The following is a 21,353-nucleotide window of genomic DNA, read 5'->3' on the forward strand; positions in this document are numbered from 1 at the left end:
CAGTCCAAATATTTTATTTTGAATAATATAAAATGTAAGGTGTAACAGGGAAATGAAATGCACAGATCTAAGTGTGCAGTTCCATGCATTCTGAGCGTGGGTGTGACTGTGTGTCACAGGGGGAGGGTCACAGGAGAGTCGAGTCCCTTCCCTGGGTGTGGGATTAGAATATCAGCGCTGTGATGTTTCGGTGTGTCTGCTGCCTACTGACTTGTTCTTTAAATTTCAAACTTCAGAAAGATTATAAGGCTATATAAGGAACTCCTCTATACCCTTTCCCCAGATTCACCAATTATTTACATTGATGAAATCATTTGAGAAAAATTTAGGGACATCTTGCCCCTTTACCCTTAAATACTTCAGTTTATATTTCAAGGACATTCTTTTACACAGTCTGGCTTCCTTTTAGCTCCGCCTTGGTCATCTCACTTTCAGACAGTATTGGGTCATTTTAGATCTGAAGTGAAGCTGATTTAATAGGAGAGAGAGCTGGATTGGCTTTCTGCTTGATGCCGTGCTGGTGGCCTGGCTGTTGGGGGCTGCCTAGGTCACAGGGTCCCCTTGGGAAAATCTGTTGACTTCAGCAGCTATGCTTGAGTCTGCTTGTTACTAGACAGCTGGTCTGTCTCCTCAGAGGCTTGGCTGAACCCTGTGCTCTCCTTCTCTCTACTTTGTTCTCGAGTTTTCTGCATATTCTCCCACCCACAGATGTGAATGTCATGTGATGTTGGCTTTCCAGTGTCTTGCATGGCGTGGTAGCAGCAGAAATGCGCTCGGCTGGGCACCCCCCGTGGGCCTTGGAGGCCACCCTGGGCTCCTCTGAAAATACATTTAGCTTCCTCTCCCTGACTTGCCTGGAGGAGCGAGGCCCTGTGGTGTGGTCTGGCTCTGAGGCCTGTGGTCCTGCTTGGGACTGGCAGTCTTAGGCTGAGGGAACATTTTCCAGAGTATAGCCGAGGGACAGAATGTCTCAGTAAGATGGGCTGGGAGGGGCAGGGTTTTGGAAAGGCCTCTGCTTGTCCTGGGAGGCGTTCAGGATGCTGAGGTTTTGGAAGTCCATGGCAGCTCTTTACAACTGCTCCCAGCTTTGGGAGGACGAATAGTCGGGTGCCTGTTTCCTTGGGTTCAGTGGCAAAGGTGAAGCCCAGCACTGCCAACCTGGGACCTGGGCCTCTCCTGGACCTGGGCAGGACACTGGACTTTGAAGAGAAATGCAGCCTAGAAGACCTGGACCCTGGAGTCAGGAGATACTGCTACCATTCAGTAAGCCCCGGCTGGAGCTCTGCTGGGCACCAACCCTGGCATAAAATCAGTGGGGCCTCCACGCCTGCACTCAACGGTGCCTCTGATGGAGCAGGTAGGAGAACCCCAACAAACCCACGAGGAAGAACAGAACACGGTGGAGGCATTTAACCAGGCAGACCTGTGTCCTGCAAGGAGATGCCAGGAAGGGAGAGCTCAGACAATCAGAGCAGCGGGGGGATGCTTAGGGGAGGAAGTGAGGCCGAAGCCCCCCTCTCTAGCACCTTCTCCCTTCTTCTGTTCTGCTGTTGTGCACAACCAGCATGCCATGGGGCCAGTCCCAGTTCTGTTCTGTGATCTTGGACAAGTCCTTTATCTCCTTGGGCCCATTTCCTGCCTGTAAAATGGCACGTGAAGCCCCACAGCCATCTCCCTGGGACAGTGCTGAGTGGTAACCAAATGTTGGTGGGCTGAGAGGTGCTTGGAGAGCTTAGGAAAATGCAGATGCCTGGGAAGTTGGGAGCCTGGATCCTCAGTGGTGAGGCCCAGGCGTGTGTGGGCATCGCTTTCAACCAGCCCTCCTGGTGGTCCCTGGAGCAGAGCTGGGTGACTGTGGAGGCACCCCATTCCCCGCCCCTAACTTAACTGCAGGCCCCTCGGACCCAGACTCGGGCCTTTATTCCTGGATGCCTTTCCCCCGGTGTCCGAGAGGGCCTGGTACAGGTGGGGGCATCCGGGCCTGGCCACTGGGCCGTCCACCGGCCCCTCCCACCCGGGAGCCGTGCCACAGCCCGGGCGGCCTGGACGCGCCCCCCTCCTTCCCTATGAGCCAGCCTCAATGCCCCGCATTACCATTTCCATGGCGCCCTCCTCCAGGGCCCCATGGAAATCACGAGGCTTTCTGAGGAGTCGTGCAGACTTCAGAAAAGACCCCGGGCCCCCTGCCCACCCCGGCTCCCAGGCCGGTCTAATCCCGCGCGGGGAGCGAGAGACAGAGCTCCCAGTCTCCTCGCGGCGCGGCCGGGCGCTCATTCTCCCACAGAGCTGACGTTTCTCTGCGGCCCAGCTGGCTGCAGTTTTTAGAAATAACAATATCCCCGGGGGGAGGAGCGGCGGGGTGAATGGGCGCCTTTGTCCCGGGGCCCTGTGAAGCCCGATTAATTATGCGCGGCGGAGCGCGGGGAGCGCGGCCGCCGGGCCCCCCCTGGGCGGCTGAAAGGCCGGGGCTTGGGAGCGCGGCCGCCAGCTCCGCGCCGCCGCACAAAGGGCCGAGAATTAGAGAAGCGGCAATTACCCCGCATTTTGTATGTGCCCTTGTCTCGCTGACACTGTGGACGGCCCCTCCCCGGGCGGCTGCACTTTGAGGATTTTCAAGCCCTTTCTTGGTTACTAGGGGCGACTGGGCAGAGGGCTGGGGGCTTGGGGAGAGGGGGAAGCGCCAAGGGCTGAGTGGGATCGTGTGCAGTGGGGGATGTGGGGGGCGGGCAGCGGTGTGTGGGTATCGCCCCTGGGGACCTGGGCCTCAAGTCTAATGCTCTCTCCAAAGCTGGAGCCCGTTCAGCATGCAGATTCCAGGGCCTCACCGCAGAGGACTCTCTGACTCAGTGAGTCTGGGGCACCCAGGAAGCTGCATTTTACCCGTCCAAATATTTTATTTTATTTTTTGAGACGGAGTTTCGCTCTTGTTACCCAGGCTTATTTTTAATAATATATAATAAAATATAAGATATAACAGGGAAATGAAATACACGATCTTAAGTGTGCAGTTCCATGCATTTTTGACAAATGTAAACCCGGATGTCACCCACATTCCATCAGGTCCTCTTCCCGTTTCTCCATCCCACTGCTCATCCTCCTAGGCAATTACAGCTCTGATTCTAGCGCCATTCCTAAAGTTTCATCAGCTTTTGGACTTCATGATAAATGGGGTATACAGTTGTTTTGTTTCTGGCTGTTCTATCTTGGAATCAACTTTTTGAAATCTATTCATGTTGTGTGTACTAATAGTTTCTTTCGAGTAAACAGGTTTCTTTTTATCCGTTCACCTGTTGATGGACAGACACCTGGACTATTTCTAATTTTTGGTTGTTATGAATAAGGCTGCTGTGATCATTTCTCATGAGTCTTTTGTGTGTGTGTGTGTGTGTGTGTGTGTGAACACGTGTTTGTGTCTTTTGGATAAACATCTAGGAGTGGAATTGCTGGGTCATAGGGAAGGTGTTTAGCTTTACTACTTATTCTAAAGTAGCTACATGATTTTGCATCCCCACCAGCAATATATGAGGGGTCCAGTTGTTCTACCTTTTTGTCAGCACCTGATATTGTCATTCTTCATGATTTTAGCATTCTAGTGAGTGTGAGGTGGCATCTCACTGTAGTTTTCTGGATGGGTGATTTTAATGTGTGAGCTCCAAGGAGTACACTTGGAGAAAAACTCCTGTCTAGTCCAATTCTTGCCCTTGCTGCAAGGTTCAGCAGAGAAAATGTCCTCCCTGAGGCCCACAGCTGGTTGAGCAGAGGCAGGATGAGAACACAGGACTCCTGCCCCAAACTAGAGCCCTCTTCTTGGTATCATGCTACCCTTTTGGCCTGCACCTCCTGAGCGTGGGTGTATGAAGCATGGATTGTGCTCTGCCTAGAACCACTCAGAGTGTACCTGGCAGGGCACTTCTGAAAAGTCCCCACCTGCCACCCAAGCATCCATGGGACTCAGGGTGAGAGACTGGGCTTGGCCAAGTACATGTGGTGTGCATACAAACACAGGAACAGGGGTAGGGAGCTGCAGGCTAGCAACCATTGACTCTAACTCCTGGTACGCCGACCTGGCTTTCTGGCTGTCTACAACCTTACTATACATTCGAAGAGCCAACCTAGGTGAAAGCCTAAATCCTGAGAGTTCCTCTGCTTCAGCTACTCATGGGGGGCCTTGGGTATTTTCTGATCAAACACAGAGGGGATGTTGGGTGGAGGGAATAAGGGAGCAGGACTCCTGGGGCTTCCAAAGTCCTCCTTTGTCTATAAACATTGTCCTACACGTGCTTTTTAAGACCCTCCAGAACCTGGTCTGATCTATCCTTGTTGCCTTATATCTGCCTGCCTTCACCTTTTGCTTGGTGCTCCAGCAGTAGTAGACACCGGTCTATCTAATTGTTGTTCCCCCCACCCCCTCCATCCCCATCAACACAGGCGGTGGAGATTGTGTTTTCCAAAGATGACTGCACCACAGTCTGACTCACAACCCACATGCTCTTGCACTGTGACTGTCACTCCTCCCATGGAGAGGATGGGGGTCTCTGTTTCCTCTCATCAACTTGGGACGGGGCTTGAGGCCACTCTGACCAATAGACCATGGCAAGAGGAATGATTTTTGATTCTAAGTCATATAAAAGCTAGAACTCCCACCTAGCTCTCTCTCTCTGGAATGTGCATCGTAGGAATCTAGACACTGTGCTATGGAAATGCCCAAACTGGCCCACATGGAGAGACACATGTGGAGGAGATCTGAGGCCTCCAACCTGCAGCCAGGCTCAACCACTATATTTGTGAGTGAATGAGCCTTTAGATGATTCCAAATCCCAGCCTTCCATGCTTCCAGCAGAGGACCCAGACAACAGAGAGCAGAGACAAGCTCCTCCTGCTGTGCCCTGTCGGGATTCCTGACCCTCACTGGATACCAAACATAATTAAGCGTTGTTTTATGCCAATATTATGATAATTTTTTACGGAGCCATAATGGCTGGAACACACTCAAGATTTCTTACGTCCTCCCCATGTTAATTCATATTACCCTTGCTCCAAGCTTAACTATTTTCTCTCAGGTTCAGCTTGGCCGTGACCTCTGCTAGAAGCCCTCCCTGGCCTCCCTGTGCGCCGAGCTGGCGGTTCCTCCTCTGCATCCCAGGTGTGTGCTCAGGTCTGCGTACCCTCCACCTTGTTCTCCAGCTTTATGTTTGGATGTTCACGTCCCCCATGAAAGGCCCTCCCCCCACCCCCCACCACCGCCCCAAGAGCTGGCACAGTGCGCGTTTGCTCTCTGGACTCCTATGAACCTAACACATAATTGTCTGCTGAAAGATGGCATGTTCCTAAAACAGAGGAAGTAGAACCTGAATGAAGCAAAATCCAACTTCCCACTCCCTGCTCTCACTTCCTCTGGGACAGGCCTTGAGCAAGAGAGACACAAAGAACAAGAGATGGTCTTTCCCTCTAATGGGATTTTGGTCTGATCAAGGAGATAGTAACAGAAAGACTAGACTAGACTAGTGTATGATTAAATGAGATTTGCCATCCCCAGAAGAGGGAGAGACCTGCATAGAACGGGGTGGTCAGGGGAGGCTTCCTGGAGAAGGCAAGGACTTGAATTTAATAGTATCAGAGCTCTAGGATAGATCCTTTTCTGATAAAACTCCCAGTTTCTTTCCCTCACCCCTACCTTCACTGGGCCCCCAGCTGAACTTTGTGTGTGTGTGTGTGTGTTCATGTGCATGTACACATGTACGCGTGTGATTGGAAAGGGGGTATTAGTATCTCACTCCTAGGATGGAGTCTCAAGGACAGGCCCATTATGTTCTCAATTTGCTCCTCTCACTCCCACCTCGCCTGGGGAATGGAATAAGAATGGGATAAGTTTAATACAATGGGGTGAATGCAGAACCAACTAGATGTACAGTCAACAATGTGGGTGGACCTGAAAACAGAGCTGCCTGAAGATGGTAAGAAACAGAGTGAAATCTGCACCACATCATTCATATAAACTAAAAATTCCTGCACACAGAAAGGCAACATTTTTTTTGAGACTGAGTTTTGCTCCTGCGCCCAGGCGGGAGTGCAATGGCATGATCTCAGCTCACTGTAACCTCCCCGTCCTGGGTTCAAGCCATTCTCCTGCCTTAGTCTTCTGAGTAGCTGGGATTACAGGTGCCTGCAACTATGCCCAGCTAATTTTTGTATTTTTAGTAGAGATGGGGTTTCACCATGTTTCCCAGGCTGGTCTTGAACTCCCGACCTCAGGTGATTTGCCCACTTCAGCCTCCCAAAGTGCTGGGATTATAGGTGTGAACCACCGCAACTGGTCAGCAATGTATGTTTTATAGAGACACAGACAAAGATGTGAAGTTAAACAAATTAATGTGGTTGCCTCATTTATGGATGGAGAGGCTGGGCTGGTGAATGAGGATTAAAGGAATAAATAAATAAAGAAGAGAGGGCCTCTGTGCAGACAGTGTTGGCAGCATGCCATCGAGGAGAATGACCAGCTCTGCACCTGAGGGCCAAACAAAACGTCCAGACCAAAATCACTCTTGAAAATGATGCAGCGACTTTAGGATGGCACTCATATCTATGTGGGTGGGAGAGAGAAGGGATATGGGGCAGGGATTTGGTTGTAGCTGTAATGTTTTAATCCTTTTAAAAAGATAAGTTAGTTTGAAGCAAAATGGCAAAACCTTAATATCTGTTGAATCTGGGGAGAGGCAATGAAGGTTTCTGTTAAGCCATTTTGTGTACATTTTAAGTACAGTCATGCGTGGCTTAATGATGGGGAATCAGTGCTTAGAGATATGTTGTTAAGCAATTTTGTTATTGTGTGAACATTATCAAGTTTACTTACACAGACTTAGAATGGAATAGACTATATGGTCTAGCCTATTGCTCGAAGGCTGCAAACCTGTACTCCATGTTACTGCACTGAATAATGAAGGCAAATGTAACACAATGGCAAGTATTTGTGTATCTAAACAGAGAAAAGGTACAGCAGAAATGTGGTGTCATAGTCTCATGAGACTTCTATTGTATATGTGATGCTTAGTTGACTGAAACATGATTATGTGGTTCATGACTGTATATCATAATTAAAAAAATATTTTAAGAGGTTGCCAATCAAGATACTACAGACTAATTTTGCGGCTTTTGTCAGAATTCATTTCTTTATTTTGTTTTATTTTTTGAGATAGGGATCACTCAAGCAATCCTTCCACCTCAGCCTCCCAAGTTGCTGACACTAGAGGCATGCATGCCACCACACTCGGCTAATTTTTTAAAAAAATTATTCAATAGAGATGGGGTCTTGCTATGTTGCCCCTGCTGTCTTGAACTCCTCGCCTCTTTCAATCCTCCTGCCTTGGCCTCCTAAAGTGGGCTGGCCTCTGAACAGTTTTACAGAGCTAAATGCTCTACTCTTCTGTGACACAGTTTTTTTGTTTGTTTTTTGAGATGGAGTCTCACTCTGTCGCCTCCCGGGTTTAAGTAATTCTCCTGTCTCAGCCTCCAGGGTAGCTAAGACTACAGCCACACATCACCATGCCCAGCTAATTTATGTATTTTTAGTAGAGATGAGGTTTCACCATGTGGCCAATCTGGTCTCGAATGCCTGACCTCAAGTGATCCGCCAACCTCAGCCTCCCACAGTTCTGGGATTATAGGCATAAGCCACCACACCCAATGACACAGTTTTTAATAAGGAGAAGAATATGAAGAATTTGGCTTTTTATTGATGCTAAAAGTATTAATAAATCAGAGCTTTGGAAAAATGTGGAAAATGGAAAATATCACAGCCTACTGTTTGTAGGGTGAAATTAAATGGCTGAACAAAAAATAAAATAAAATAAAATAAAAATAAATAAATGGCCGAACAGCTATAGGAACATTTTGTTCTCATTGGTTGGGTCAGATCAACTTCCCAGGACTTTGTGGAAAGATCACAAATCCTAGCCATTTGTACAGCACTACTGTAGGAATTCTTGGAGGGCTGAAAGGCTCACTATTAGGGCCTTTTCTCTGGGCACCAACCTGACAGCCATGGCGAGGGGGCTGAGTGGCTGTCAATGGTACAGACGCTAGATTCTACGACTCCTCCTGGCCCTAGCCATAGCTGATTGGTATGGAGGGTCATAGATGGGCCAACCAGATTATCTCTCTCAAGATTCTGGAATTTTGAACTGGGGCAGAGACTGGGAGCTATGGTAATGTAGTTGCTTTAATGGGAATGTTCTAGGGAGGAGATGCACTGACTCCAGATACTTACTTACAACCTTTCCCAAGGCTCAATTGTTCAACCTTTCTTTGAAATTTAATAAATGTATTATTCTGATTTGTCAGGGTTAATTTCTATTGCTTGTTCTATGGAGTAGGCTACTGTATTTTTATCTTCTCACCTTCCTCTGGTGCTGCTGTTAATACATATGGTATCTTCATTGAGTTAGAAAAAGATCCCTCCCTCTGGGTGGACAAGCAAGAAAAAGCTGTCCTCTCCTCCAGGCAGACACAGCCCCTCACCAGGGTGGAAGGTTTGGCCACTGGAGTGAGGACTGGGTTTCAGGCCATCCTCCGCTCACTTCCCTGGCCCAGCCCTTTTGTGCATTGCACAGATGACATCCCCATTTATGGTGGCCTGGCCTGTCCACCATGTGCTTTCAGAATGATCTGTCTTCAGCAAGGCGTCATTCAGAATATGAAGGGTTATTCCAGACGAGATTCACTGGACATGGTCTATCATGCAAGTCCTATTCAGGACTTTAAGGCCCATGACAAAGATGTTCAAAGTCAAACCCGTTTTAAAGTCAAGACTTAAAGGAAATGTAGGAAAACTCTCTGGCCTAAGAAAGTCCACAGAAGCCTGATCTTCTTCTGATGAATGATCTTCAGGCTTGAAAGGATGCCTTCCACCAAACAGGCTGGCAGACATTCTTGAAATAGCAAAGGATAGGCCAGGCGTAGTAGCTCATGCCTGTAATCATAGCACTTTGGGAGGCCAAGGTGATTGGATTGCCTAAGCTCAGGAGTTCAAGACAAGCCTGGGAAACATGGTAAAACTCCATCTCTACTAAAATACAAAAAATTAGCTGGGCATGGTGGTGTGCGCCTGTAGTCCCAGCTACTCGGGAAGCTGAGGTGGAAGAATCATTTGAGCCCAGGAGGCAGAGGTTGCAGTGAGCTGAGATTGCACCACTGCACTCCAGCCCGACGGACAGAGCGAGACTCCATCTCAAAAAAAGAAAAAAGAAAGAAATGTCAAAGGCTACTCCTCCTCCCTTGTGTGAAAAAATAAGTGAGAAGGTAAGAGCAAGATCACAGGAGCAGATGACAAGGTGGTGTCTGCAGGCCACAACGAGAGTGACATGGAAACCACCCAAGGCACTGATGGCCATGGGAAGAAGATGATCTCAAGGAAGAGAAAATTCCTTGAGAGGAGGCTGCTCCAGCTCTGATTTGTTCATTCATCTTATAGTCACGCAGCCACTCTATCACTAAGGACACCCTTGCCGCTAATATGAGTCCTATTACCTTTCTGAAAGAAAGCTGAGTACAGGAAACAAGACAGTAACTCCCAAGCCAGGGAACCCCTATCTCCCCAACTTCCTCATGATGTAGACCATTTGTGTCTACAGCTTACAGGAGGCAGTGTAGACTAGCAGTTAACAATGTGAGTCTAGAATCGGAATGCCTGAATTCAAACCTCAACTCTCACTTTCCAGCTATTTGGCCTTGGATATAGTACTTAAACTCTTGTGTGTTTTCAAACGTAGACAATCCTTTGACTCTCTTCTCATAGAAGTGGAGCCTATGTCCCCTCCCTTTGAACCTGGGTGGAAATGTGGGAGTGCCTAGACAAACAGAATGTGGCAAAGTGACATTGTGTAATTTCCAAGGCTAGGTTAGAAAAGACCCTGCATGATTCCTTTCGGGACACTCTTGTAGGGAGGCTTCAGCTGCTGTGAAAGAAGCGCAGCTACCCTGAGGCTGCCTTGTAGAGCCAATGCATTTAAAGTGAGAAATTCTTGAGGAGCCCGAGCCATTCAGCCCCAAGCAGTGTGAATCTTCTAGTCTAGACCCCAGCATTCCAGCTGACCTCAGCCCCAGCCACCAATTGACTGCAAACTCATGAGACACCCTGAGAACTGCCTAGCTTAGTCCCAGTCAACCCTCAAATTCATGAACGAAATAAATGATTGTTATTGTCTTAAGACCACTGTTTGAGGATGGTTTCTTATCATGCAATAGATAGCTGATGCAGACTTTTCTATAGCCTGGAAGCGGAATGCTGCCTTAACAGACCCTAAGTCATGTGGCTTTAGGACTGGGAGATGGGCAGAGATTGTAAGGGTTTTGAGACTTGTTGGTAGAAGCCTGATCATTCTCAAGGAAGTTGCTGGTGAGGGCTTAAAGGAAAGTGAGAAAATGCTATTGGAAGCAGAAGGAATGGGGACAAACCCTTATGTAGCAGAAGAAAGTTGGCAACGTTGTCACTTGAAGTGATATGAGCAATAGAATATGTATGTGCCAAATGAAGGTCGGGCATGGTGGCTCACACCTGTAATCCCAGCACTTTGGGAGGGTGAGATGGGCAGATCACATGAGGTCAGGAGTTCGAGACCAGCCTGGCCAACATGGTGAAATCCCATCTCTAATAAAAATACAAAAATTAGCTGGGCTTGGTGGCTCATTCCCATAATCCCAGCTTGTTGGCAGGCTGAGGCTGGAGAATCACTTGAGCCCAGGGGGCGTAGGTTGCAGTGAGCTGAGACTGTGCCATTGCCCTCCAGCCTGGGTGACAGAGCCAGACTCTGTCTCAAAAAAAAAAAAAAGAAAAGAAAAGAAAATATGCCTAATGACCTAATGGTTTGGGCTAAAACAATTTTTAAGCAGCCTGTTGAAAATGTTAGTTGGGTTATTGAAATGCTAGTTGGACTGGTGAAAATGCTAGCTGTATATCATAAAGACAGAGAAAGATGAGTTAAAAGGAAACTTTAACTTTCAAGCAAAATTTATAAAACATATAAAAGAGCCAGGGTTTGCTGGGTTTGAAAATAAATCTGGTTCTCATTCTCAGCCTCCCAAATGGCAAAAAATTCTCGAAGTATGAAAGGGCTTAAGGACAAAGATAAAATCCAGAGTGGGACTATAAGAACCTTTGTTAAAATCTCAGAAATATCTAAGACTTCATAAAATATTTTGAATAGTCAAAGGCCCTCTAAGTATTTCAAGAGTGTGCCTCAGTGTTCGTTTCAGCAGCACAGATACTAAAATTGGAACAATACAGAGAAGATTAGCATGGCCCCTGACATGCAAACTCATGAAACATTTTGTATTAATGTAAAATATTAAACATAAAATAAAGAGTGTGCCTCACAGATTCTCTTCATTAAACAACAGGGCTTCTAAGGATCTTAAATAAATTGTCTTACAGCAGCCCCACAAGAAGAAGGTAGAGAATGTTTTCTTGATGAAATGTGTGGTTATAATTTTTGACTAATAGAGTGAGCCCCAGTAGGATTCATGGGAAACCCACACAGTTTTTAATAGAATTATTTTGTCAGAAGCACCACCAGCTGGGGCAAAAAGGGTCAGAATAGTATGAAATGAAAAAAGGCTTTTGGGCCCCCAAAATTCTGTGGGAAGGAAACAAGCTGAAACTACTTGATTGGAAACACCAGCTGTATTAGTCCATTTTCACACTGCTGATAAAGACATACCTGAGACGGGCAATTTACAAAAGAAAGAGGTTTAATTGGACTTACAGTTCCATGTCGCTAGGGAAGCCTCACAATCATGGCAGAAGGCAAGGAGGAGCAAGTTACACCTTATGTGGATGGTGGCAGGCAAAGAGAGGATGAGCTTGTGCAGGAAAACTTCTCTTTTTAAAACCATCAGATCTCATGAATCTTATTCACTAACACGAGAACAGTACGGGAAAGACTTGACCCCATGATTCAATTACCTCCCACCAGGTTCCTCCCACAACACGTGGGAATTCAAGATGAGATTTGGGTGGAGACACAGCTAAACCATGTCACCAGCCATTTTTTTATAGAGAAGGATGATTCAGAAGGCAGAGCCAAGAATCTAGAGAACAGAGCCAAAAGCCACAAAGAATCATTCCCAGGCAGTAGGACTGAGCTCTAATCAAGAATTGGCAATACAATATGAGCCTGAATGGATTTCAGAATTGCTATGGACCAGTGATGGCTGTGTGCCTCCTTTCCTCTCTCTTGAATGAGAGTGTTTATAGGGGCTATGCTATGCCTATCTCATCACTGGATGTTCAGTGTATAAGTAGCAGATAACTTTTTTTTTTTTTTTTTTTGACACAGAGTTTCACTCTTGTTGCCCAGGCTGGAGTGCAATGGCGTGATCTTGGCTCACTGCAACCTTCACCTCCTGAGTTCAAGTGATTCTCCTGCTTCAGCCAGTTGAGTAGCTGGGATTACAGGTGCCCACCACCACACCCAGCTCATTTTTGTATTTTTAGTAGACACAGGGTTTCATCATGTTGGCCAGGCTGGTCTTAAACTCCTGACCTCAGGTGATCCACCCGCCTTGCCTCAAAGTGCTGGGATTATAGGCGTGAGCCACTGCGCCCGGACCAGTGGCAGATAACTTGTGTCTTTAGTTCACAAATCTTTGGATAAAAAGGAATAGTACTTATGAAACGTGCCTGAGGAATTGCAGCTGAGGAATTTCCTCCATACCAGGATGGTTTGATAATGGGATCCTAGACCTCTCTAGCCTAAATCTGATGTCATAATAGATGAGACGTTGGGGATCTTTGGAAAGGAATGAGTATATTTTGTATGTGAAAGGAATGTAAATAACTTACATCTGGAGGATAGACTATGGTGGTATTAAATACGGCTCAGATCGTTAACGCATTTCCTGTCAATAACTGGAATGGTTTCTCCCTCCTGCTGTACCTGGGCTGCCTTTTCAACCGCCTTAACAAAGAGAGTGAGGTAGAAATGACACTGCATGGCTTGGCTTCCAGGTACTGGGTTAGGAAAAGTGATGCAGCTTCTGTCTTGCTCTCTCTCTCTGGAGGTGTGCCTGTGGATTGCTGAGTGGCCACGTAGAAAAGCCTAGCTGTTTTGGGGCTGTCGTATTGGGGAGCTCATGTGGAGAGGCCACGTGGATATAGAGATGGCTGAAAGACTCTGGCTTTCACAGCCTCCACGTGTATGTGTCCTCCCAATCCAGGTGCCAGACCTCTGAGTGAAGAAGCCTTGAATGTGACCCTATCCTCAGGCACAGTCGACTACAGCTTCATGAGACCCCAAGCCAGAACTTCCCAGCTGATCCAAAGAGACCACGAATGATAATAAATCATTCTCGTTGTTTTAAACCACTAAGTTTGGGGGTGGTTTGTTATTCAGCAATAGATAACTTCTTTTCTAAGGGATCTAGAAAGTAGGTCAAACAGTAATACCTACTTCAAAGGAGGGAAAATGAGTAAGGAGTAAATGAGTGAGATTTTGTAAAGCACTGAGCTCAGGGGCTGGTATGCAGTAAACTCTCAGTCCCAGTGAGCCCAGCCCTCCAGGTCCTCTCCAGAGTGCCCGATGTGTGAAGCCAACATTTTTTCTTTTTCTTTTTAAATTTTTTTTGAGATGAAGTTTCTCTCTTATTGCCCACGCTGGAGTGCAATGGCGCCATCTTGGCTCATTGCAGCCTCTGCCTCCTGGGTTCAAGTGATTCTCCTGCCTCAGTCTTCCAAGTAGCTGGGATTACAGGCATATGCCACCACACCTGGCTAATTTTGTATTTTTAGTAGAGGTAGGGTTTCTCCATGCTGGCCAAGTTGGTCTTGAACTCCTGACCTCAAGCGATCTGTCCTCCTCGGCCTCCCAAAGTGCTGGGATTACAGGCAGGAGCCACCATCCTGGCCAGAGGCCACGATCTTGACTCAGCCAACATAGTCTCACTCCCAGATGACTTCAGTGCCAGCTGTCACCTGGCTGCAGCAGCATAAAAGTCCTTCAGTGAGATCAGTGGAAGAACTGCCCAGCCAACTTATAAAATTGTGAGAGATTAATAAATGTTCATTGTCCATTTTAAGCCACTGCATTTTAGAGTGGTTTGATATATACAGGTAGATAACCAAAAAGTAAGTGACTAGGGCAGCACCTGCCATACAGCAGTCATTTGATAAATATTGGGTGACTAAATGAATGAACCTCTTCATTCTTTTCCTCTCAAACCTTCTCTGCCTGGGTCTGGGCCTCCTGAGAGGCCCTCCTGACCTGCTACTCACACCTCCTCTTCTGCTTGCCCGTGTCCCACACAGAATAGGGGACTAAAGTAAAATAAGTGCTCCTGTTGGGCTCCCCAGTGCACAAAACCCTGAAATAGGTCTCTCTTGGGAGGAAATTCCAGGCTGCAGATCTATCTCTAGGTACAATGGAGGCAGGTCCCTGTAAGTTTGTTAAGAGAATCTGTCTGGCTCTCTCTTGGGTTTGAATTCCAGCCTCTCCATGTCCTGACTGTGTTGTGGCAATGAACTGCTGATTCAACCAACTTCCTTGTCTGTAAAATGGATTCAGTGTCAAGGCTTTAGTATAAAAAGTAATGATGACATCCTTGGTATGGCATCTGGAGTGTGAGGCCGTTAGTGTGTCTGCAACGTGGATGAATCTCATAGACAGGATGAACTGGGTAAGCTGGTCACGAAAGCACATGCTATTGGTGATTCCATTTCAGTGAGGTTCAAAAACAGGCGAAATGAATTGATAATGAGAGAAGTTCAAAATCATGTTCACCTCTGAGGGGGTTGAATATTGACAGGTAAGGAGATCCAGGGGATCTTCCGGGGTATTCGCAATGGTCTATATTTCATCCAGGTGTGTATGTATATGAAAGTTCATTAAGCCACACCATTAAGACCAGTACTGAGTGTGTTATATCTCCTCTAAGAAAATGAAAAAATGTTGAAAAAATGTTCATGTGTCTTCCCTTCATGCAGGAGTAGTCTTTAGAAATTCTCCAACTCTGGGGCCTCTTGCTCCTCGTGGGCTCTCTGTCCTGCCCCCTCACCCCAAGTCTGCCCTAGAGCAGCTTTGGCAATGATATCTTCCTGCTTTGCATGAATCGAATGGCACTGCCCAGCCTGGCCTGGGGCTGAGTTCCAGGATAGGGATCATGGGGAATGCATTAGCCTGCTCCTGAGAGGGCAGAGTGGCTGGGCTGGGAGGTCCTAGATGCCTTTGGGGGCTGGTGAGTGGGAAGGGAGTCTCACCCCTATACACGGGGGTCTGGGGGTGTTTGGATTAAGTAACAGTGGCATGTCCTTGGCATGATGGGCCTGGTTCCTGGAAGGAAAGCAGGTGGTGTTGAGGGTGTCCAGGCTGGGCTGAAATGAAGAGCGTGTCCTGCTCACAACCCTGCTATTTGGGACCTGGAGCCATGACGTCCCTCAGAGTTTCCATTTTCTGTGCTGCAGCTGTGGGTTACGTGTTTCATTTAAAATGCTTTGCAGGAAGCAGCAGGCTTCACATTCCAGGGTTTGTAGTCATTTTTTCTCTCAGAGCTCTGGGGCTGGGATTAGAACGTTCTTGAAACCACACTGTCCTCGGCTGGACTCCCAAGAGGAAGTGGGTGGGTCTTTGGGGGAAGAGAACACAGGCCTAAATTCAGGGATGGAATGAAAAAAGATTGGCTGGGTGCTCAGCCAGTAATCCCAGCACTTTGGGAGACCGAGGAGGGTGGATCACCTGAGGTCAGGAGTTCAAGACCAGATTGGCCAACATGGTGAACCCCGTCTCTACTACAAATACAAAAATTAGCCATGTGTGATGGTGGGTGCCTGTAATCCTAGCTGCTTGGGAGGCTGAGTCAGGAGAATTGCTTGAAACTTGGAGGTGGAAGTTGTAGTGAGCTGAGATTGCACCACTGCATTTCAGATAGAGTGAGACTCCATCTCAAAAAAAAAAAAGAGAGGAAAGATTGAGGCCAGCACAAGTAACTCCTAGAGGGGTCAGCTGAACAGAGGCCCAGGTATGGAGAGGGGCAAAAGCCTGGGGGGGTTGTTTCTCTTGCCCTCCTCAGCCTTCGGCCAAAGAGAATGCAGAGCCTCTGCTGTGGGCATGCGTGTGCGTGTGCGTGGGGTGGGGGGGGTGTGGCATGAGACAGAACAGGGTCAGCGCTGGCCTTTTATCCTGCTGGACCCATTCCTGTGGCCTCTCACTTTTGTCACTGCCCTCAGGCTGAGGAAGAGAGTGACATGAGTGTCACTTGCTGAGGGGGGAGTGGATGATGTATGCTCAGGTTTGGGGCAGGCAGGGAGACCTTTAGCTTATGGACCGCATAGATACGTGGATCCAGACACACCATGATGAATGCTTGCTAGCATGTCTGATAAGCTCCTGGCACCGGGCTGGGTGTTGGGAATAGCACAGGTACAAGACAGACTCTATGGCTGCTGTCACAGGAAGGCCTGGCAGAGATGGCCTGGGAAGTGTTCACTGGGATAAGGGGAGGGAGAACAGATTAAGGCAGTGGGGGCCAGTAGGGGTCAGGCTCCAGTGGACAGAGATGGGAGCAGGCGAGTGTAGATGGCCATCATATATCCCGGGAAGGGGCAGGGCCCAGAGATTCTGAAGGAAGGGCAGAGCCCAGGAAGGAACCTGCAGGGTGTGGAGTGGCTGAAGATCTGGAAGGCGAAGACAATGGATAGGGTTAAGTCCCAGGGTCCTGAGACAGGGCTCCCTCTCCAAGTCATGAAAAGCCCAGAGGCAGGCTCAAGAGGAGGAGGCAGCCACCCCTAGTCCAGTGCCACCCTTTGCACTCCTGGGGCAGAGGGAAGGAAAGCCTGTCACGACAGCCTAAGTCTGGCACTTTCAAGATGACAAAGCACTTTGCCTCCCATGTAGGCAGAACTCTGAATATGGCCCCCAAGATTTCTATCTGAACTCCTGAACACGATGAGACATCAACCCACGATCCTGTGAAATTATATGGCAAGGGATTTCAAAGACAACATTCAGGATAGAAATCAGTTGATTCTGAGTCCAAGAAAAGAAAGATTAGCTGGTAGGGGGCCGAATCTAATCACAGGAGCCCTTTAGAAGCAGAGGGTTTTCTCTGGCTGCCGGCAGGAGAGCAAGTCACAGCTGTGAAGTGTGAGGGAGGGCTTGATGCATCTTTGATGACTTGAAGAAGGAGGGGACCATGTGGACAGGACCCTAGAGAGAGCAGCTTTGAGGAGCTGATAGGGATCCCTGGCTGATAGCCACCTCAGTCCTGCAACTGCAGGAGTGGAATTCCACCACAACCAGAATGAGCTTGCAAGCAGATGCTTTCCTAACCCTTCTGGAAAAGAGCTTCAGTTAGGAGCCAGCCAGCTCATACCTTGATTTTTAGCCTTGTGAGACCCTCAGCAGCTACAGCTGAGCCCACCTGGACTTCTGACCGGAACTGCAGAATAAAAATGGGTAGTGTTTTAGCTGCTAACTTTGTATTAATAGACAATGAATATACTCTGCTTTCTCACTTTACCCTGAGAAGGTCTTTGGGAAGCATCTGATGACTCCCCCTTTGCAGGTGGGACAGGCTAAGTGAGGCGCTCAGGTTGCAGGTGCCCGGCTGGGGCTCAGGGCTGAGCCTAGCTGATTTTTGGCATCACAAATGCTTATCTCACTTGAGTGGCCGCAGAGGAACCACAGACACTCAGCCTTGGCCAGGAGCACCAGAGGTGGGAGACCTGCATCTCACACTCCCCTTTCTAAGACGCGCCCCGGCAGATGCCATCCTGCCTCAGCCTGCAGGGTGCAAAGCCATTCCAGCTCTGCCACCTCCTTGGAGAAGAGCAGAGCTCTTGGCAGAAACCAGAGAAGGGCAGTGACCTCAGCCTCCCCCTAACTCTCAGATGACAAGTCTGGGCTCTGTTAAGGCAAGAGACAGGAACTGAGATCCAAGGAGCTATTCGCTTCGGCTTCCCCTCCCCCACATCCAGTAAAAAGCATTCTCTGACTTGTTGGGATGAGGATTTTTAAAATTTTAGACTCGCCGTCTTAATCATTTGTTGGGCACAGTCAGGCATCTCCTGGGAGTCCAGAAATGTTTGCAGGGAGGGAGGTTTTGTTCCTGCTTTATTGATTAAGAAGCACTGATGAAGATTTTCTCATTCCTGTAGAGAGAGGCCTTTTCTAAAAACCTCCTTAATTCTTCCCAGATGGTGTCCAGTTCTCCCTCTCCAGCAGGGAGGGGCTTCTTTCAGAAAGTAGGAGGGCTTTTTGTCTGGCCGACCCGGGATCTCAGCTCTGTCACTTAGCCCCTGAGGGGTGTATGGGGGCAGGCAACCTCTTCAAGCCTTAGTTTCTTCAGAAGGAGTTTCTAGATGCAATGGGACCAACGGATACCCACAAAGTACCTGGCAGGCCAGAAGGAAGCACTCCCTATTGCCTTCCTCACCCACGTGCCTGGCCACAGCAGAACAGCTACCTTGGAAATATTTTTTCCACAACCAGAAAACAATTTTGATTCTTGGGACAGGCAGGCCCGGTCCGCCAGCAGCAAGAGTCCTCAGTCAGCACAGCGTGCCTTGGTGCTCCACCTTCCTGAAGCCACTTCCTCTCTCTGAGCCCCATTTCCTTTTTTCAGGCCAGATTCCAGGCTCTGGGAGGAGCGACACACTGAAAACCTCCTAAAGACTCTTCAAGTTCAGTTCTCTGGAGGGAGGGCAGGGTTGAATGGTGGAATCCCAGGCCCAGGGGGCACACGGGCCAGCGTGGGAATATTTTCAGGCAGGGGCAGAGGATGTTGCCAGGGTCCCTCTAGGTGTCTGTCAGGTGGCGGGGCCAAAGGCGGTGGAGGTGCAAGCCTCTCTCCTGCTTGGGTTTCTCCTGACTGCGTACTTGCAGGTTTGGAGGTTTGAGCTGAATCCTCTTAGATGCAGCTTCTGCTGTCCTAGACATATGAGAAAAATCTGCTTGACTTCAACTTTTCACAGTTTCCGGGGTGAAGCCTGGGCCAAGTAGGTCCTGGGGGCAGAGTTTGGGGCTGTGGGCGTGGCCACCTGTTTGTGGGGGTGAGGGGTCAGAGGAGCTTCAGGGTCTGGGCCCCAGAATAGTTGGCTCCATGACCAGAAGAGTGGAGGGCTGGTGAGGCTGTTTCCTCTGCTGTTCCCTGTGGCTTCTGGGGTGTGCTGGGACAGATGGTATTTGAGGACCAGTGCAAGTCCTTAGGATTTGGGGGTAAAGCTAGTTCCTTCTGGGGGAGCCTTTCCAGGGCAGAGGCTGAAGGAGGTTCTGGGACATGAGGGGGTGTCCATGAAGTGGTGTCCTATGCTCAGGCTGGGACTTTGAGGCCAGAGCCCAATACTACCTTCAGCTGCCTCTACCCTCCTCCCCTGAGCTGTGGGCTTAGAGCTGAGCCAAGCATAAGATGGACAGCTTCTCTCTCCTTCTCTGTCCCCACCCCCATCCTGACAGAGTCTGGTTTTCATCACTCATTAATCACTGCAGCTTCCCACAGACCGTGTCTGTCTGTCCACACTCACCAGCCCCCTGGGCCCTGGGGGGATGGATAAACAAGCAGATGGTTTTTAACTTGGGGAAATTTCGGGTTGCTCTGGGGGCTGCTCCCTCCCGCAAGGCAGGGGAGAGGCACACTTCCTGGGTTGTTAGAGGTCATACCTACCCCCAACCCGGCATGAAGCTGCCAGCCCGACCCACCTCACCCTGGCAGCAGGCAACAGGGGCCATTAGCTGTCCTGTTCACCAGGAAGGAAATGGGTTGGAGGGCTGAGGAATTCTAATTAAGCTTCCCCAGCTGGCAGGCCGGCTGGCGGGTGAGAGCTGGCACCTCCACCCCTGCTAGAGTTGGTGCCAGCCCTGTCTGGCCTGGCCAACTTGGTGCCCACCTGCCGCTGTGGGAACCCCGGCCTTGGGCTGCCTCGCAGAGCCCCTGAAGATTCCCAGGCACTGACAGCCCAGCCTGCTCCCTGCACATCACCTCTCTGCCCCTGTCCTCTCTCCCCTTCCCCCTCACCTCGCCCCCTTGACTTCTCTGAAGGAGATGGGGCCTCCAGGGTTGTGTTGCCAGGCGGGATGCCACCCACCAGCCTCTCATTGTATACTCCCCCCGACTCTGGAGACCTGAGTACAGATCTGGTTCTGCTGTGACCCACTGTCAACTTGGAGCTACTCACAGCCTCTCTGGGCCTCAGTTTCCTGGACTGTAAAATGGGGTGAAAATTGCAGTTCTGCTACATCTCTTCAGCTTACCCTTCTGCTATAACTAATTAGAATACCACTGATTGAGGGTCTGCAGGGTGTGGAATATGCTGTGCAACCAGAGGGAAAGAGTAGCAGGTGCCCTGGGCAGGGTGTCTTGGGTCGCCGTCACTGTTATCATCATCCCAGGGCCACAGCATCACTGAATTTGATCACAGAATTTGCCTTCTGGGCCCTCCTGGCTTTGTATCCATTTCTTAGGCCCTCCCTGCTGACTCAGCCTCTCCTGCCTTCCAACGGGATTTGTCTTTTAAAATAGGAGGCTAAAGAAAGCAGTGGCCGTGTGCAGTGGCTCACACCTGTAATCCCAGCACTTTGGGAGGCTGAGGTGGGTGGATCATGAGGTCAAGAGATCGAGACCATCCTGGCCAAAATGGTGAAACCCCATCTCTACTAAAAATACAAAAATTAGCTGGGTGTGCTGGCACGTACCTGTAGTCCCAGCTACTCAGGAGGCTGAGGCAGTAGAATTGTTTGAACCTAGGAGGTGGAGATTGCTGTGAGCCAAGATTGGGCCACTGTACTCCAGCCTGGCAACAGAGAGAGACTCCATCTCAGAAAAAGAAAAAAAAAAAAAAGGAAAAGAACGCAGTGCTTGTCCCACAGAAAAAGCATTCTCTGAAAAAAAGCATATGAGGTTCTAATGGTCGGACTCCAGGTGCTGCCGTAGTTGAGCGGGGGACATTCTAGGTGAGGCAGAGGGGTGTGGAGGGGTTGTGTGTGTTTCAGTTAGGTGGCTGCCAGCTTACCTTACCTTGCATGAGGGCAGAACCCCAACTGCTACAGTGGAACTTTCCCCCTCTCAACCCTGGACTTGTCCTCCTCCCCAAATGTCCCTCATGGGAACTGGGTGCACAGTGGCCATTGTGGTGTGGGAGGGGAGGCAGGTAGTGGCAGTTAAGAGGGACACTTTTGAAGTCTGACAGTTTTGGGTTTGAATCCCAGCTCTACAATTTGCAGGTTGGATGACCTTGGCCTTTGTTTCTTCATCCATAAAATGAGGATCATAACAGTATTGCCTATCTGGTGGGGCTGTCAAGGATTAAATGATATAATATAGTTAAGGCCAGGCATGGTGGCTCACATCTGTAGTTCCAGCACTTTGTGAGGCCA

At 49.0% G+C, this 21,353-nt stretch overlaps 1 long non-coding RNA gene and 1 pseudogene across 3 annotated transcripts in view; both read left to right on the forward strand.

Annotated features, from left to right (window-relative positions):
• Nucleotides 1–1,034: 1,034 nt before the first annotated feature.
• The window catches only part of LOC128929638 (uncharacterized), a 47,415-nt gene continuing 27,096 nt past the window's right edge, over nt 1,035–21,353 (forward strand). For all 3 annotated transcript variants that reach the window (XR_008476406.2, XR_008476405.2, XR_008476407.2), the window contains exon 1: nt 1,035–1,357. This is a non-coding gene — a long non-coding RNA (uncharacterized LOC128929638). The remainder of the gene's footprint in view (nt 1,358–21,353) is intronic.
• On the forward strand, nt 11,235–11,331 carry LOC118147546 (U6 spliceosomal RNA; annotated as a pseudogene).

The sequence above is a fragment of the Callithrix jacchus genome, chromosome 14 (assembly GCF_049354715.1).
Source record: "Callithrix jacchus isolate 240 chromosome 14, calJac240_pri, whole genome shotgun sequence".
NCBI classification, from domain to species: Eukaryota; Metazoa; Chordata; class Mammalia; order Primates; family Cebidae; genus Callithrix; species Callithrix jacchus.